This window comes from Myxine glutinosa, chromosome 2 (genome assembly GCF_964187855.1).
Source record: "Myxine glutinosa chromosome 2, kmMyxGlut1.1, whole genome shotgun sequence".
Taxonomy (NCBI): Eukaryota; Metazoa; Chordata; class Myxini; order Myxiniformes; family Myxinidae; genus Myxine; species Myxine glutinosa.
The window spans coordinates 90065634-90079437 of record NC_136262.1 but is presented as its reverse complement, the minus strand read 5'-3'; the positions used below and the strand labels follow the sequence as shown (position 1 = coordinate 90079437).

Below are 13804 nucleotides of genomic sequence, written 5' to 3'. Positions count from 1 at the left end.
GCGAGCGCTTCCATCGCTCAATGAAGGCCGCGCTCTGGGCCAGACTCCGCGACGCCATCTGGGCCGACAGGCTCCCTTGGGTCCTGCTGGGCCTCAGCACGGCGCCCAAGGATGACCTGCGCGTGTCCTCGGCGGAGCTGGTCTTCGGACAACCACTGCGGGTACCGGGCGAATTTATCCCGGACTCCACGGCCCCTTGGTCCGCGGCGCAACAGCGCTCTCCCCTTCAGGAGACCGCCAGGAGGTTCGCCCCGGTGCCGACGGCACACCACGGTTGCCCGTCCTCCCACGTCGCCCCGGAGCTTCGCACGGCGGAGTACGTTTTTGTCCGGCACGACGCCCACCGGGCACCGCTGCGGCCCCCGTACGACAGGCCCTTCCGCGTGCTGGAGACCGGGGACAAGCATTTCACCGTGGACATCGGCGGTACTCCAGATCGTATCTCCGTGGACCGCCTCAAGCTGGCCCACCTCGACCTGGACCACCCCCCGCAAGCAGCTCTGCCTCCGCATCGAGGCCGCCCCCCGGCGGGCAGACCCCCGGCACCCCCCAGCCCCGCCGTCCCGCTACCCCCCAGCCCTGCACGCATCGCCAGAGGGCGTTTCGGCCAGGTCATCCGGCTTCCCCGCAAACTCACCCTTCAGGTGCGCGGGAATTCTGGGGGGGAGCGTGTGGCGGACACAATGTCAGAGGGCAATAATTCCGCGCACCAGTGGGTGGCGTGAGCGTCCGGGCGTGGAAGCGCAGCTCGGGCCACGCCCGGAGCAAAGGCGTCACGAGGCGCAGGGTGGAACTGAGATACATGCCCCGCCTTTCGGCCGACCGGCCACGCCCAGGGGCAAGGCGTGGCCTCGGGACATATATGCAGGCTCGAAAGTCGAGCCCGCCCAGTGCTTACGTGCGAGCTGATAATAAAGTGTTTCAGTTTGTACAACGCGTTGTGGCCTACCTTCTTGGCAAACGAGGTGTGTGTGCACAGCACCACAGTCCTTTACATTCAATGTAATATGCGTTTCTTCCAGAGATTATTCCAATCGGTGTATGGAACGTTGAACAAAGGCATATGGGCGACGTTACCCCCCTAGTTCTGTTGATGGTGGTGAAGGGTCTTATTATGACGTTTCTGCTAAAAAAAGACACTTGAGGAGATCGCCATGATCAACCCTCTGAAGATCTTATAGACGATTGTAAATCTGCTGGCAGTGTGCCTCTGCGAAAGATTTGCCATTTCAAATCGTGCACCACTCGTCTTGCTGGAGTCATTGCAGACATACCTGGTCCCTCGACGGTGGATATTGATATTCTCTAATCTCTGGATGTCCAATTTGGGGTGAGGGTTCCTAACACAAGGAGTATTGTACATGAGGTCTGACTCGTCGAGGGATTTGTAGGCACTTACCCTGAGGGACTTGGGGACCTCCCTGTCAGAGTTGCTGAATTAGACATAGGGTCTCGAGATGGTGAGCCTCCCTGTCGGAGTTGCTGAATTAGACATAGCGTCTCGAGATGGTGAACCTCCCTTTCAGAGTTGCTGAATTAGACATAGGGTCTCGAGATGGTGAACCTCCCTGTCGGAGTTGCTGAATTAGACATAGCGTCTCGAGATGGTGAACCTCCCTTTCAGAGTTGCTGAATTAGACATAGAGTCTCAAGATGGTGAACTTCCCTTTCATAGTTGCTGAATTAGACATCGAGTCTCGAGATGGTGAACCTCCCTGTCGGAGTTGCTGAATTAGACATCGAGTCTCGAGATGGTGAACCTCCCTGTCGGAGTTGCTGAATTAGACATCGAGTCTCGAGATGGTGAACCTCCCTGTCGGAGTTGCTGAATTAGACATAGAGTCTCGAGATGGTGAACCTCCCTGTCGGAGTTGCTGAATTAGACATCGAGTCTCGAGATGGTGAACCTCCCTGTCGGAGTTGCTGAATTAGACATCGAGTCTCGAGATGGTGAACCTCCCTGTCGGAGTTGCTGAATTAGACATAGAGTCTCGAGATGGTGAACCTCCCTGTCGGAGTTGCTGAATTAGACATAGAGTCTCGAGATGGTGAACCTCCCTGTCGGAGTTGCTGAATTAGACATAGAGTCTCGAGATGGTGAACCTCCCTGTCGGAGTTGCTGAATTAGACATAGAGTCTCGAGATGGTGAACCTCCCTGTCGGAGTTGCTGAATTAGACATAGAGTCTCGAGATGGTGAACCTCCCTGTCGGAGTTGCTGAATTAGACATCGAGTCTCGAGATGGTGAACCTCCCTGTCGGAGTTGCTGAATTAGACATCGAGTCTCGAGATGGTGAACCTCCCTGTCGGAGTTGCTGAATTAGACATAGAGTCTCGAGATGGTGAACCTCCCTGTCGGAGTTGCTGAATTAGACATAGAGTCTCGAGATGGTGAACCTCCCTGTCGGAGTTGCTGAATTAGACATAGAGTCTCGAGATGGTGAACCTCCCTCCCTATTGAATCTCGTAATTTATTTCCATCGTTGTCACAGGCGTTCCGTTTTCCTGGACCAATTCTGTCATTCATGGAGCTCCATGTGGCGTTTCCTCTTATTATTAATTTGCTTCAGCTTTCAAATGATGTGTAAATGAATCGCTTCAATCGCCGTTTTAAAATCGGCCTGGGAAATGTGACATCGCCACCTGGCGAGCTCAGGAAGTCCCTCGCTCTTTGGCTGAAAAGTCCGACACGCCCACTTTGTCAACGTCACTATTTATGCATGACGTCACGCGCGTGTGGGTCGGCCTGTACAACGTTAACAGCTTCCCAATAATTGGTTAAATCGCAACAGAGAACGTTAAATAGTTGTGTAGGGCACGTGTTTTAATGTAGTACGATATTCTCCACACGAGGTGTGCGCGATGGCGGTCCACTGTAGATCATCGAGAGAAATCGTTCGGACGACGTGCGGAATGGGTCCTGGCGCAGCGAGGAGGTGCAGCGAGAACAAGAGGCCGACGCGGCGATGCCAACTCATACTTACCTGACGGGGGAGATACCATGATCACGAAGGTGGTTCTCTCAGGGCGAGGCCTGACCATTGCACTCCGGACGGGTTGACCCCTGCGATTTCCCCAAATGTGGGAAACTCGACCGTACAATTTGTGGTAGTGGGGGACTGCGTTCGCGCTATCCCCTGATGATACAAACTCAACAACAGACTTTTCACCGGGGATTTTGCAGTTGGTTTGAGGAAGCTTTCACTTGGTTTCTCGATCCATTTCAGGAAGCGTAGATGGGCGACCATTTAGGGAGTCAGTCCACGTATTTTCAGTCCAAAGTCCCCCACAGTCTTTGAAGTCAGTTTCCCCCAACAGATACGGGATTCATGTCCCACGTAATCGTATTTATCAACATCTGGTTACATATGCCATCTGTAGATGGTGGAGGTAATGTTTTCACTCCTGTCTGTGAGCGGGATATCTCAAAAAGGTTGTGGACAGATTCGGACGAAACTTGGCGGAGAGGTTGGTTGTGTGACGAGGACGATTCGATTCGATTTTGGTGAAGATCTGAATATGGATTCGGATATGAGAATTATTTAATTTTTTAAGTGATTCTTCACCATTGGGAGATAGGGCCAAAAACGATACGTAGCAGGATATCTCAAAAAGTTATTGATGGATTTGGACGAAACTTGTTGGACAGGTTGTGTGTGTGACAAGGACGAATCGATTCCATTTTGGTGAAGATCCTGATCCGGCTAGTATAATTTTTTTAAGTGATTCTTCACCATTGAGTGACATGGGCAACCAGGCGGAGGTATGCTCTCTACTGAGTGCCGTTCTAGTTTTATAGACTGATATAGTAGAAGAAGTATAATCATTTTGTGGTCTAATATCATAAGAACTATAGTTATTTTATCTATATTACCTATACTAGCGTGACTCGGCGTGCTCCACGCGCCTCACCACACGTCGTTTCAGAGGGGTAGGCATCTTTGACCATTTCGGTGTCTTTTGGGTCTTCATGGTGTTTTGGGTCTTCAGGGCCATTTGGGTCTTATGGATCCTCTGGGCCCTTAAGGGTATTTTGGGCCTTTGAGGTGTTTTGGGTCTTCAGAGTCTTTGGTGTCTTCAGAGGCTTTTGTGTCTTAAGGGTCTTCGGTGTCTTTTGGGTCTTTGGCGTCTTCGGGGGCTTTTGGGTCTTAAGGGTCTTTTGGTTCTTCTTGGTCTTTAAGGGTCTTTGGGTCTTCAAGGTGTTTTGGGTCTTTTTTTTTTTTTTTTTGTATACAAGATCGAGGCTCGTGAAAGAGCGAACATTAATCACACAGAAAGACAAACCGACACATAAAACATAACATAGGGAGCGGTAGACAAGATGGGGAGAGAGAGGGAAGGACACAAACACAACATTTGAGAGCAGGGACCGAGAGACATGGAGACATCGAGAGATCTGAGAGAGGGTGAGAGAGGCTTTGGGGGGAGGGGGGGCGTGGGAAGGGGGCAGTGGGAGAGGTATAAAACATATGGACACTGCCAGGACTTCCAGGAAAGAAGTTGGAATTTCAAACAAGGTGGATCTGGGGTGAATTAGCGGGGGTAGAAAAGATCAAGGTTTTGGATGGGGGAAGATAAGAGATGGTGGTGAACAGCTGTTTTAAAGACCTGGAGGGAGGAGTGGGATTGAAGGGAGTGAGGGAGTTTGTTCCAGAGGCGGGAGAAAAGAGGAATGAAAGAGTGAAGGTGAGCGGAGAGCCGAGATTTCGGCAGTTTAACCATCAGAGGGTTGCTGGCAGATCTTGTGCGACCTGTAGGAATATTTGGGGGACAGAGCACAGAGAGAGCTGGGGGTGCAAGGCCGGAGAGGAGTCGGTAGAAGACAGAAAGACCACCTACCTGCCTGCGGTGAGTGAGTGAAAGGCCCTCAGAGATAGCTTCATCGCGGGAGATTCCAATAATTCTGAAAGCTTTGGTTTCAACAGCGTGAAGCCGAGCTAGGTGTGAGGCAGGAGCACCGGCCCATAGGGGAGAACAGTATTCCATTGAGCTGCGGATGAAAGCCTTGTATGTGGTGAGGAGCTCAGGTGTGCCGAGGAAGGACTTCGCACGACGGAGGATGCCCAGTCGGCGACTGGCTTTGGAGGCCAGCTTGGAAATGTGGTTTTCCCAAGAAAGATCATGGCAGATAGTGAGACCCAAAATCTTGAGCGACAGAACTTCTTGGAGAGGATTGTTGAGAAAGTAGATGGGAGGGTTGTCCAGTCGATCTTTTCGGAGAGACATAGTAAGAGTGTGAGATTTGTCAGGATTGAAAGACATGTTCCACTTGTTTGACCAGTCTGTGATTTTGTCCAGGTCTTCAGAGAGCGAGGAGGAGTTCGGTGTGTTTTGGGTCTTTGGTGTGTTTTGGGTCTTTGGGGTGTTTTGGGACTTTGGGGGTCTTCAAGGTATTTTGGGGGTCTTCAGGGTATTTTGAGGGTCTTCAGGGTATTTTGGGGATCTTCAGGGTATTTTGGGTCTTCCGGGGTCTTGGTGGTCTGAAGGGTCTTGGGGAATTAAAGGTTCGTCAAAGGTCTGAGGGGTCTCAGCAGTCTTAACGCAATTAAGAGGGTGGTAATTTTATTTGAAGAAGAAGAAGACGTTTTCGTTGCATATAAACATACATAGCGACATACATAACCATATACGTTTGCTCTATTATAATAAGAGATGTAAATGCATGTTGCGCTATCATGTCTGAAAGGGGTAAACATCGTAACCACAGCACGTATAATGCTGAATAATACCTCATTTTTGGGCTCCTGTGTCTGGATAGTGCACGCAGGTGTCTACAAATATCGATATTCACGAAATTTTGAGTTATGTACATTTATGTTGTACGAATGGGTGGTGTATAGGGTCAGTGTTGCTGGTTCACACATCCACTGGAAGAAAAATATATATCACCACAAAATTGCCAGTCAATTCCTTCCAATGTATAGGTTTTGTCGATTTACTTCACCAAGAAACCTTAGCAGTCTTAACAGCTAGTGACTATGATGCGGACTTGGGGTTGGTAGGGATTGGGCCATTGGGGATTTGGAGATTGAAGAAGAAAGGGCAGCTGCTGGCCTGAGGTCGTGAGGGGGCTTGAGGACTTGAAGAAGACAGGGGGAGTGGAGGACAGATGGTTGGAATGGAATGGGAGGGGGGGGGGGAGCAGAGAAGGGGCAGAGAAGGGACAGAGTTGGGAAAGGGAGGTTGAGGATCTAGGAAGGGGGAGTGGAAGACTTGGATTTTGGAGGGAGGGGGTTGAGAACCTGAAGAAGAAAGTGGGGGAGAGGACAGAGAGTTGGCTTGGGGGCCGAGAGGAGACGACAGAGCTGGGAGAGGGTTTTGAGGACTTGGTGGGGGGAGGGGGGGGAGGGTTGAGGACTTAAAGATTGCAGGGTCCGAGTGTCATGTGGTTGGACGTGTTGCAATGGTTGTTGATCCCCTTTGCCTTAGCGCTTGCCTGGTGCTGACCCACGAGAAAGAAGCACAGCACGCCTTGTAACCCCCCCCCCCCCCCCTCCAGCTCGTGACAATGTTTCCTGTTTGCGTTTTATCAGAAACATAACACTCATCCTGAAAACACTCAACCCTGTAGTTTAGAAGTAGTAGTAATGGTTTGACGAGCATTTTCTTTCATAAATCATTGCAAATGTACATGGTTAGTGAAAGGCTAAAACAAAACAAGAAACGGACAATTTCAAAATACAACTATTTTGTCTAATAGCCAAAATCAGGTCCAAATAATGTGGTAATCGGGCTAAGGGTTCAATAGATGCTTCTATTGATGAAGCACAGCCGAAAATGTGATTTCATTTGCTTGAATCGCATGTACAAAAATACCAGGTACAATGTTTCAATCCCAGCAGGTATTTTAACGTTGCTTTACATGTTGGATAGAATGTCTGACCTTGCCTGGATGTCCAAGCCTTGCAGCAGCTACCTGAGGATTCCTGTTGCCAGAGATTGTGGATCACACCTTAATTTTGGCTAAAACCGATTTGAGAAAAAAACAAAATATTCGAATTTTGTTTTTTTACATATAAATCAGGCTCCGGGAAGATCAATAAAATGCTTCGTATTAATATCCAAGACGAATAATTAGTCTGTCCCCCGCACAGCAGGAGATGGGGTTTTACAATCACTTCTATGTGTCTGTCTGTCTGTGTGTGTCTGTGTCTGTCCGGGCCGTAACTTTTTACCATTTGAGTTTTGTATTCAAATTTCCAACAGAGCTTTATTATGAGAATATCGAGAAGGCAAATTAATAATTTTGTTAAAAGGTCAAAGGTCAGTGTCACATAAAATCACCAATTTTCATCCAATTGACCTGAAATTTCAATTTATCATTTGAGTTTTGTCATAAAATTTTCAAGAAAGCTTTATTATGATAATATGGAGAAGGCAAATTAATAATTGTCAAAAGGTCAAAGGTCAGCGTCACATAAAATTATCAATTTTCATCCGATTGACCTGAAATTTTAAAAATTTGCATATTGGGTCAATGAATTTGTCCACCAATCAAAAGCCACAAGCCAATTTTTTTTAGATCAAAAGGGCAAATGTCAATGCTGCATAAAATCACCAATTTTCACCATATTGACCTGAAAATTAAAGAATTTGCACATCAGATCACTGAATTAGTTTACAAAGCCGAATGCCTCAACTCTGTGTTTGCCTAAAAATCTTGTGTCCCAAACCCATCTCTCTCTGTACCCACCTTACCCAGTCGAACCCAACTGCTCCTGGACTCTGTGTCCTTCTCTCCTGACAAGGTGGAGAAGTTTCTGTCAAACCTCGACTCTGGTTCTGCAACTGGACGAGACGGCATCAGCCCACGGGTCCTAAAATCCTGCTTTTCCGCTCTTTCACACCCCCGCTCTTGCTCAAGGCCATCTGCCATCATCTTGGAAATCAGCAAACATTAACGCTTTACACAAAAAAGGTGCAAAAACAGATCCTTGCAACTACAGACCAATCAGCCAGCTCCCAATATTATCAGCAAACTCATGGAATCCATCATTACTTCGGATATCAAATCCTTCCTCTTCTCCAATGGCTTGATCTCCGATCATCAATTTGGATTCAGACCAGGTCATTCTACTCTGGACATGCTGCTTCTGCTGTCTCAACAATGGATGGAGGTCCTCAATGCCAAACAGGAAATCAGAGCTGTCTCCCTCGACATATCACATGCCTTTGATACCGTCTGGCACCCCGCTCTGCTCACCAAACTCTCCTCCTATGGTATCCATGGAAATCTCCACGCATGGCTTGCGGACTTCCTCTCTAGTTGTAGTCAACGTGTGGCCCTGAATGGGTTTCTCTCATCTCCCCTTCCTGTTCAGGCTGGAGATCCCCAAGGCAGTGTTCTGGGGCCTGTCCGTTTTCTGGTCTTCATCAATGTTCTCTCTGACTCTTTGGAAAATCCTCTCTATCTCTTTGCTGATGACTTCACTCTCTGCCACTCCATTCCTCATCCCTCAGATCGGCAGTCTGCAGCCTCCTCACTTTCTGCAGACCTGGACAAAATCACAGACTGGTCAAACAAGTGGAACATGCCTTTCAATCCTGACAAATCTCACACTCTTACAATGTCTCTCCGAAAAGACTGACTGGACAACCCTCCCATCTACTTTCTCAACAATCCTCTCCAAGAAGTTCTGTCACGCAAGCTTTTGGGTCTCACCATCTGCCATGGTCTTTCCTGGGAAAACCACATTTCCAAGCTCGCCTCCAAAGCCAGTCGCCGACTGGGCATCCTCCGTCGTGCGAAGTCCTTCCTTGGCACACCTGAGTTCCTCACCACATACAAGGCTTTCATCCGCAGCTCAATGGAATACTGCTCTCCCCTCTGGGCTGGTGCTCCTCCCTCACACCTAGCTCAGCTTCACGCTGTTGAAACCAAAGCTTTCAGAATCATTAGAACTCCTGCGATGAAGCTAACTCCAAGGGCCTTTCACTCACTCACTGCAGGCAGGTTGGTGGTCTTTCTGTCTTCTACCGACTCCTCTCCGGCCTTGCTCCCCCAGCTCTCTCTGCTCTGTCCCCCAAATATTCCTACAGGTGGCACAAGATCTGCCTGCCACCCTCTTATGGTTAAACTGCCAAAATGAAGACTCTCTGCTCACCTTCACTCTTTCATGCCTCTTTTTTTCCACCTCTGGAACAAACTCCCTCACTCTCTTCAATCCCACTCCTCCCTCCAGGTCTTTAAAACAGCTGTTCACCACCATCTCTTATCTTCCCCCATCCAAAACCTTGATCTTTTCTACCCCTGCTTTTCTACTCCCAAGATCCACTTTTTTGAAATACCAACTTCTTTCCTGGAAGTCCTTGCAGTGCCTAAGTGTTTTGTATCTCTCCCACCCACCCCCCCCCCCCCCCCACCACCCAAGCCCTCTCCCTCCCACAGTTCTCTCGATGTCCCTTCTCTCAAATGTTGTGTTTGTGTCCTTCCCCCTCTCTCCCCATCTTGTCTACCTCTCCCCTTATTTTTTGTTTTATGTGTCGGTTTGACTTTTTGTGTGATTAATGTTAGCTCTTTCACGAGCCTCGATCTTGTAAACAAAAAAAACAAAACAAAAATTAAAAACATTAATACACTGATATTTGTGCACCAGAAACTGGTGCACCTCGTGTTGCAGAGCACTAAAGGCAGAACCTACTGTACATTATAGTCCGAACTATTATGCAATGTTAAGTATTAAGATAAGCCGAAGGGAGTGTCGAAGAAACAGGCTTGATTGTTTGTACTCATTCATACAGTACATTCGGCTTTATTCAGCAAGAACAGGACAACCTACAAGTTGTAACAAAACAGATGCATATATACCTAAGCACGCCGCTTAATACGACAATAATACGCATAATACTGCAGCGGCAGAATTTTGACTTTAATGTTAGAATATGTAAATATGATTGAGCTTGGGTTGATCGGGGGGTTTCCGGTACCGGGTGAAACCGGATGTGAGACGACGGTTGGAATAAAGGATTTACTCCAATTCTGAACTCCTCGGATATGTTTTTTTTCCTTCCACGCTAAATTGGTGACCCGACGTGATACAAGTGTAAGGAGCATTCCTAGGAGTGTTTCCAACATCTGAGAAGCCGGCAGATTATTCATTCCCATTCGTGAGCTGATTGTGTGATAGAACCCACCGGATTTGCATCCGTGACCAGTCCAGATGATTTATTGACAGGAGGATGTACGTCGCCAGAGTTTTGGACCTTACCACATAGTGCCAGGTCACGCAGAGCCACAGTTGTCTCTTTACCACCAGGGTAACACATGTAAGCATACTGAGGGTTAACCTCAAGCAGTTCCACCTCCTCAATATCACCTGGTGTTGGCCGAATGGTTAGGGTGGCGGCTTTGGATCCTAAGGTCCTGAGTTTGAATCCCGTTGAATTAACACCAGGTGGGGTTGACTCAGCCTGTCTCATCCTTCGGAGGTTGGGAAAATGAGTACCAGGTAACTGGTTATAGAGAGGCATTGCATCAGCTGCCCACGAGCCACCACCACCTCCTCAATGACAGGGTCATACTTTAATTGCCGCACTTGACTTTTCAAGAGAAGAGGTCCAGGTGAGGAAAGCCATGTTGGAATTGAGCAGCCACTACCGTTACTTATTGAATAAGCGTGCATAGACATATGTAGCAGTCGAGAGTAGTGAACGTATAGAATGTAAAGCGTCTGACAGAACGTCCTCCCATTGTGGGGTTGATAGGTCTCTTGAATTGAGAGCGAGAGTAACATTCTTCCAAATCACACGTCGTAACGTTCACACTAGCCGCCCCCTTCGGGTTTATACGGGGTAGTGCGACTGGTCGTCAATTCTGATGACAGAAAGGAACTTCCCCTGTCAGAATGTATGTAAGCTGGCATACCAAATAGCAAAGAGTTGACTAAGACATCTAATCACGGTGCAAGTCGCCATGTCAGGACAAGGAAAGGCGAATGGGACATGAGAGAACTCATCTATCACAGTAAACAAGTAGCAGTTAGCCATAGATGATGGTAATGGCCCCTTGAAATCCATACTGAGTCTTTCAAGGGGTTGTGTAGCTTTTATCAAGTGTGACTGTTGCAGGCGATGGAATCTTGGTTTGCACTCGGCACACACTGGAGGCATTTAACACATTAGGCATTAACATTAACAATTACAGGAGGCATTAACACAATTACCTTCTTCACATCCTCAACAGAGAAGGAAAGATTCTGAGTTCTTGTGAAATGTACCAATTGTACCATCCTTGTGACGCTGGGGTGGCAGAGGGAATTGTGTAGTTCAATCAAGGTATCTGATTGCCGAGCAGTATGCTCTGGATAATGTGTCTGCCACTATGTTCTCGCTTCCAGGTCAGAACTGTATGTCGAAGTTGTAACAGGCAAGTTCAATCCTCCATCTTTGTATTTTTAGCATTTTTGATCTTACCCAATTGTTTGGAGTCGAACATGAAGTTTACGGACTTCTGATCAGTGGTCAGGGTGAAGTGGTGCCCAATCAGATAGTGTCACAACTTGCGCTATGATTCAACAATAGCATATGCCTTTTTCTCCACTGAAGAATGTTTGCGTTCACTCGCATTCAGTGTCCGAGAGAAAAATGCCACTAGTCTCCACGGGTCCACTGAGAGTCGTACGAAAACATACCCAGTGCTCGACACAGAGACCCCATATCCACTGGAGGGGAATGTCGTGGAGTGGTTGAAGTCTCTCTGGGTTAGGACTGATTTCGCCATTCAAAATTGTATCTCCCAGGAGACCAACTGAGGCTACAGAGAAGGCGCATTTATCAGGGTTGAAGGTTATAGTCAGGTTCACTATGTCAATAAATTATATTTCGTTCAAAATCATGGTAGATTAGCAAACCTATACATTTTTGGAAAGGTTATAGCATAAGGAAACTAAAAATCAATGTTTACATTTGGAGAGATACCTGTATGGCGGCCATTTTGGATTTTCAAAATGGCCACTGTAAAATACATATTTTGTTCTATTTCTGCCTCTAATTACCCTAAAAACTTTTTAAAATATACTAAACCTATATTTTCAGGGACAAGGAATCCAATGAAAGTATCAAATTAGTGCTATGGGGAATGGTAAGACACGAATCAAAGGTTTTGAATTGCAAAATACTGTCTTTATATTCGCGATAAGTTGCATAATCAAATACACGTTATCATTTTGTACAGGCAGTTAATAACATCAAAATGTGTCACAATAATTCATATCACCAAACATACACAGGCAGTCAGCAAAATCATATATACACATGCAGTCGGTATAACTTCACATCGACACAGGCAGTCAATGACAAAATATACACAGGCAGTCAATGGCATCAAACATACACGATTACAGAATATGCCATTTTGAGTTCGTCATCACTGTCCTGTGTGTCGTATCCGACAATATAGTCCGCATCGTTTTCACAGTCCGTTCCACACAAGCAAAGGTCGGTCAAATTGATTGGCAAATCGAATTGGTCGAATGGTCGATCGAATCGAATTCGATGAATCGACGATCGAATTGGTCGAATGGTCGATCGAAGCGATTGGTCGAATTGGTCGAATGGAATTGGTCGATTGGTCGAATTGGTCGAATTGGTCGAATCGAATTGGTCGGAATTGGCAAATGTAAACATTGATTTTCAGATTTTCCATGTAATAACGTTTCCAAAAATGTATAGGTTTGCTAATCTACCATGATTTTGAACGAAAAAACATAGTGAACCTGACTATTACATTGAACCTCTTGGCAGCTTTGAGAAATTAGTAAAGATCAGCATCATGCTGTTCCTCACTTTTGTCACAGATAGTAATGTTATTCAGGAGTTAAGCATAGGTATCCGAAAGTCCATTGTCGGAAATATTATTTATCTTGATCGGAATTATTTACCTGACCGACACATCAAAAAAGTTAGGACCATTGAGGTGGTGGCCAGATAACGCCGCCCAAATCATAACATGTGCTGGATGGTCTTCTACTTCTTCAACATAATGTGGATTACCTTCACTCTTTTTTTCTTTTTTTTGTATACAGAGTCGAGGATCGTGAAAGAGCTAACATTTATCAAAGAAACAAATCAAACAAGCAAACAAAGTATATAAAAAGGGGAGCGGTCGACAAGATGGGGAGAGAAGGGGAAAAAGCACACAAACACAACATTTGAGAGCAGGGACATCGGGAGATGTGTGGTAGGGAGAGGGCCTGTGGGGAGGCAGGATAGGTATAAAACGCAAGGACACCAAGGACTTCCAGGAAAGAAGACAAAAGTCACCTCAAAAAAGTGGATTTGGGGTTAAATTAGCGGGGGTAGAAAAGATCAAGGTTTTGCATTGGGGAAGATAAGAGATGGTGGTGAACAGCCGTTTTAAAGACCTGGAGGGAGGAGTGGGATTGAAGAGAGTGAGGGAGTTTGTTCCAGAGGCGGGGGAAAAGAGGAATGAAAGAGTGAAGGTGAGCAGACAGCCGAGATTTCGGCAGTTTAACCATCAGAGGGTTGCTGGCAGATCTTGTGCGACCTGTAGGAATATTTGGGGGACAGAGCACAGAGAGAGCTGGGGGAGCAAGGCCGGAGAGGAGTCGCTAGAAGACAGAAAGACCACCTACCTGCCTGCGGTGAGTGAGTGAAAGGCCCTCAGAGATAGCTTCATCGCGGGAGATTCCAATGATTTTGAAAGCTTTGGATTCAACAGCGTGAAGACGAGCTAGGTGTGAGGCAGGAGCACCAGCCCAGAGGGGAGAACAGTATTCCATTGAGCTGCGGATAAAAGCCTTGTATGTGGTGAGGATCTCAGGTGTGCCGAGGAAGGACTTCGCAC

General features: G+C 47.1%; 1 non-coding gene across 1 annotated transcript; it reads left to right on the top strand.

Moving 5' to 3' along the window:
• Positions 1-2976: 2976 nt before the first annotated feature.
• On the top strand, positions 2977-3140 carry LOC137422746 (U1 spliceosomal RNA). Its single transcript, XR_010983584.1, has one exon. It is a non-coding gene; the product is annotated as a U1 spliceosomal RNA (small nuclear RNA).
• Positions 3141-13804: the final 10664 nt, after the last annotated feature.